At 44.9% G+C, this 5,891-nt stretch overlaps 1 pseudogene; it reads left to right on the forward strand.

The window, feature by feature from the left end:
• The first annotated feature begins 463 nt into the window (after positions 1 to 463).
• Positions 464 to 5,624, forward strand: LOC120644311 (annotated as a pseudogene).
• Positions 5,625 to 5,891: the final 267 nt, after the last annotated feature.

Here is a 5,891-nt window from a genome sequence, read left to right on the forward strand (position 1 = left end):
AAAATGTTCCGCCAAACCCAGCATAATGAACAAACATATGAATTCCTTATCAGTTTTCATGTGAACAAATACGCTTCTTGTTGTGGCCTCATGGCAATATACATTTAAGGTTCACCACTCGTCCTGGTACCTACCAAAAGTATAAACCATATCAGAATGTAACAACACTTGGACAAAAATAAAATTGTGGAAACCTTTACCACTTTCCAATGAAACCCTAAGTACAATAAACATGCACCAACAAAACAAGTCACTAGAAACATTTTTTTTCCGATCTATATGTTCACTAGAAACTTTCTTTTTATCAATGTTCAGTAGAAACTGGTAACGAGTGTACATGCACTAAGCACAATGACAAAAATCATTTTAACAATTCAATTCAACAATTGTTAAAATGGTACACCGCTAGCATGCATCTTATATGGGCCGGATTACTTTCAGGATGTAGCCCAACATTGCCAATTTTCGCCGCCAGCCAAGGTTTTAGCCCTAGGCTCAACGGAAACCCTCTCATACCTCGCCGCCGGCGAGGGTACTTAATCCCCGTGCAATCCGGAGAGAAGTTCGCCTGGGCGCCGCACCACCGTGCCCTAATCCCCAAACGGTCCAATTACCCAAACCCTCGCATCCGCATGGGGAACCCCCGCCGCCCCGCCGCCGCCGCCATGCCGGCGTCGTCGGAGATGGAGGTGGGGTTCGCGAAGCTGCAAGGTGAGTGCTTCGAGTACTACATGCAGACCTACTCCATCATCCTCGGCCGCCACAGCCGCCGCGGCAGCAGAAAGGACCCCACCGCCCCGGCGCCGGCGGAGGCCGACGACGGCGTGGACGTGGACCTCGGCGCGCTTGGCGGTGGCCTGAACGTCTCCCGCCGCCACGCGCGCATCTTCTACGACTTCCCGCGCCGCCGCTTCGCGCTCCAGGTGCTCGGCAAGAACGGCTGCCTCGTCGAGGGTGTGCACCACCTCCCGGGCTCGCCCCCCCGTCAAGCTAGACTCCCAGGACCTCCTGCAGATGGGGGACGCCAAGTTCTACTTCCTCCTCCCGTCCCGCTCCGTCTTCGGCGCAAGCGTCGCGCCCCCGCCATTCCGCGCTCCATCCCGCCGCCTCCGTCTGATGACGACGAGGACAACGGGAAGGAGCAGGGAGAGGCCCTGGCGGCGGCAAAGTATCTGAGCAACGGGAATGATGGTATTGGATTAGTTTGCCTCTTGATCTCTGTTGGATTTAAAGAATTGCTCCTTGTTTGCACATTGAACTGCTGCTAGGGATTTGGGAATTGGGATTATTTTCATCAAGTTCATTTGATTGGTAAAATGGCTGGAGTCTTGGGGATGAGTTCATCCTTTTACGATATTCCAATAAAATGGATGATAGGAATGAATTTGGTCACAATAGTGCATCGCCTGTTTATTGTCTTTACATTGTCATCATGTACCTAATCCTACTGGTTACTTGGTGATTGTTGGGTCTACCTGTGCCTGCCATTTGGATGAAGAGAGTGGATGGCACAGCAATAGCATTATATCATGTTCGTTTGTTGGATGGGTGACAACGTGAAAGTCCATGGTTGAGATGATGTTGTTGATTATCGTGCAATAGTTCAGGATTGCTTTTGAGTTCTGTTGATGATCATCTGTCATCTGCTATTCCTACTTCTAGCTGGCAATTGGTTTGTGTTGCAACAATAGTTGGAGGTGACTAGTGGCATTGTCATCTTTCGTGCTAGTTAAATTGTTGTTCCAGACCTCCAGCTGACTCAAGGATTTGGAGTTTTGGTTCCATGAAAATTACATCTTATTGCAAGCTTAGGTGACAGAAATGTAGTTTGCATTTTGGGCATATGTGCAGATCTTTTTGTCACTCGATTTTGTATATGGCATTATCCTACATTATCAGTATCTTTGGATTGTCAATGTTTTTGTTGTGAGTCTTCTTTAACACCATATTGTGTCAATACTGCCACATTATGGCAGTTTTTGCTGCCAGGAAAATATATTAGATATGTGAAACCAATGTCAAATATGATTCACCCCTGAAGCTAATAAAAATATTATGAGTAACTTTTTAGACTCTTAATGTAGTGGTAGGAAAAATGTTTTCTTGATTTCCTAGCTCTATACTTCTGTTGCATATACTTCTTAAGACATGAAACATATCATGTTCTTATATACACGATAATGGGTGTAAGCTCACAAGGCTAGGTTTTCTAGACATATCATTGTTTGGTTTTGTGTTTGTCTACTAAAAGCTGTTGACAAAATTCTTCCTATTTAAAGTTGTGTAACTTATTTGTACCTCTTTGTTGATCATAGTTTATAGTGAATTACTGTCTGTATTTCTGATCTGCTGATAGGATAGCAAGGTGTAATCTAAGTGCATCTGCTTCTTAGATGCCTGATTCTGAAAATGAAACATGTACATAACTGATTGCTGACAGAGATAGCTCATGCATACATTCTGCGATCACCTTGTTTTCATTTGAATCAGGCCCTGGATTAAGAGTTATGTTTGATTTGGAAAATTGAAATATTGTTATAATGAAAACATATTTCAGTTGCCTGCAGTACAAAATATTTCAGTATAGATCAATAAGCACAGAATACATTTGAAGTATCATTAAATGCTTGGATTCTATTGCTTTAGATCCTGTATTATTTTTATTTTCTACTTGTTCAGCACTTTTAGTAGAATTGCATATCTTTTCCGCATAATCATGTGTGTATACATTTTTTAATCTATTTTCCATTGCCGTCAAACTTATTTTTGAGCATGTTGAAGACTAGTAGTTGTTTTATTCTTTTGTTCAGGAAGAAGGTCGGACGCTGCAGGGTCAAAAGCTTACAAGGAAGCAGATGATCAACTATTGCTTCAGTTGGAAGAGAAAGATGTCATCTCATCAGCTGCTATTATACTGTCTGATCTCTGTGGACCTCAAGAATGGGTTTCTATGAACAAGCTTCATGAACTGGTAAGAATGTTTTTTTTTTCTTGTGGAGAAGTCTCACAGTATACTTCTTTTGCTTTCCCTCTTTTCTTTTCTTTTTGGGTTAAAATCTTAATTCTTATGGATGCTGTCAGTCCCTTTGCCTTTCAACCAAAATCATTGTTTTAAATAGCAGACTGTAGGGTTTATCTGCAGCTTTCTCTAGCAACTAATTGCGCCTATTGAATGCTATATCCCACCATAGCTGCTGCAAAGGTCATAACGATAGCTGTCTGGAGACACTATATCAGCACTATATGCCTGCTATTTAAAACACTGACCATAACAACCTTAGCCTACACCTTGCCACTTTACTGTTAGTCCTTGGGATGAATTATGGCATACATGGACATCCGTTTTCTTGTCTATGTTAAAGTGTATCTATGCAATTCCAGTAGAAAAGAATCTTATATAGAATGATCTAAGCTTCTTGATAAATAAGAGTTAACCTTGTGGTCCAAGTGAATTAAGAACTAATAATCATAAAGTACATGATAGTTAAGCTTCTTGATTGTTTCTTCAGCAGTGTGAGGTTTGGCTTGAGCAAATTGGACCTATTCCTAGCTTTTGCATCTTTATCTGATAGATAGATACATCACACTACTATTATTGATTTTGCTGGTCGTTTCTAGTTTGCAGTCATTCTCACTTGTAAAGCAACAAACTTTTTTCGGAAAAACTACATCGAGAGCCCTCTCGATGTAGGCTTATCTCGAGAGCCCCCTTCTTACCTCCTTGAGCACACAGGAGGAAGTAACAAATTGAGAACGCAGCTGCTCAGCGACACTTGCCATCTTCTCTGGCGACGGGATGGGCGGGAGGTGGGCAGGGCGGTCGGCGGCGGGGCCGCCGCCGGGCTTAGGGTTCTGGATTTCCAGGGTTGGGGTAGCTTCATGGCCGGCGACCTTAGAGGGATGGCCGTGGGCGGCGGCCGGCCCGGCGGAGGAGACGGGTTGTGGGCGGCGAGGCCGGCGGCGATGGCGCCGCCGACCGGGTGGTGGTGGACAACCGGTGGGCAGGGTCGGTGGCGGGGGCGAGCGGTGGAGGTGGCCGGGATGGGGGAGGGGAGGGGGAGGGGAGGAGGAGGGGGAAGGGGAAGGGGTCGGACCCGGGCGGTCCTCGCCGGCGTCGGAGGCGACGCCGGTGAGGGAGTGGTCGGCGGCGGGCGACGGGCCGAAGGGAGGCAGAGCAGAGATGGCCGTGGTCGGTGGCGCCGCGGTCGCCGCCGGAGCCGGTCGGGCGGCACGGGCAGCGGGGGCAAGGGCGGCCGTGGTTGGGGGCGGCGGCGACGGCAGCGTAGCTGCCAGAGCCGGTCGGGTGGTGCTGGGCGGCGGGGGCTTGTGCGCAGTTCGCGAGCGAAAGAGATGCGCCGGGAAGAAGATAAGGTAGAGTGGGCCCCACTTGAGTAAATGGACGGTCTCGGTCTCGGTCTCATTTTAGCCTTAAAGCGAGAGTGCTCTCCCTGTATCACCCTCCAACTTTTTTTTGAACAAGATACTGTGTTCTACTGGAAACTGGAGGTAGTTGGCACTTTTGTACTAGTTTTGTGCTGAAAGGTTCTGTACAATGTTCAATGACTTGTTAATAGTATTTCAAATCTAAAACAGGATGTCTACTGCAAAATGTGGTTGCTACAATCTTCTAGAAGCTGGTAGCTGCCACCTTATTTTTCCAGTACTAATAGCTCTGGGCACAGCTAGTTGTCTCTTTCTTGTTGGATCATTGATCTTGGACCGTTTGTTGCCCTTCTCTGTTTCCTATTCTGTGCTCGACAGTTTTGTTTTGCAAATTATTGTTTCAAACTTCCAGTGGCTCACGAGGTTGTCATTATCAGATTCCCTGTAGTCTTTCACTTTTTTAGCCTTTCTTGCCATATGTATTATATCATTATATTTATTTCTAACAAGCTTTCTGTTGTGACAGATGTTTGATAAGTACAGCAATTTGTGGCACCACAGCAGGGTGCGAAAATATCTGACATCAGAAGACTTTCCTGCGAGTGAAACTGAAGGTAGACCATGGCATGGACTCACATTGCTGCTAAGGAAGTACCCTGAGCATTTTGTGATCAACATTAGTAAAGCTGGGGGCCTGAGCACTGAGTTTGTCTCTTTGGTCTCACTGCAACCTTGAGAATTTTCCAGACATATTTCCAAGGGTCTAGTATAGCTGCCCTCGAAAAAAAAGGGTCTAGTATAGCTTGGAGTACCGTTTTGGTACTTTTGTAAACAGTGTACTTAGTTGGAGGGTAAAGAGTGGCTTTAGGCTTTGTTTTCCTTTCCGTTCATATTTCAGTGGATATATTGGTTATGAAAAAAAGTGGAGAGGTTAAATTTTCCTATCTGCTATGCTATTACGTGATTTGTATGCCCTAGGGTGTGCTCTGCTTTGATGGCAAGTTGCTGATGGGTTTCAGTTGTGCCTTGGGGCATCAGCTATCTACTCCCTCACCATCACTGTGGGGTGTATTTCATTTTCGAAAAAACATATTTGTAAATATCATGTAATAATTAGTCAAAACTGTACATTCATATTGGTTGTATAAGCTACATGAGTAGATTCATATTGGTTGTATATTATTATAGGATAAATTGATATTGATGGATGGATGGAGATTGGAGAACGTAGCCTATACAAAGCTGTCAGTTTATTTTCTGCGTTTTGGATTTTCTAAGCATTCTGATGTTGTGCGGATGATGTATGTATACTCTCGAAGCAAGTTGTAAGTTCGTTTAGAAGGTCTGTTCATGTGGTGAAATATTAATCGGAATGGTAAAGATTCTTTTTTTTTCTTGTCTCCCTTGGAGCTTGTTAAGTTGTAACATTGTGCTGTTTGAAGCTGTTCTTGCGCGGTCGAAGAAATAAACAATTTGTTGTTCTGAAAGAAACGGAACCCAAAATGGAT

This window comes from Panicum virgatum, chromosome 8K, assembly GCF_016808335.1.
Source record: "Panicum virgatum strain AP13 chromosome 8K, P.virgatum_v5, whole genome shotgun sequence".
Classification (NCBI taxonomy): domain Eukaryota; kingdom Viridiplantae; phylum Streptophyta; class Magnoliopsida; order Poales; family Poaceae; genus Panicum; species Panicum virgatum.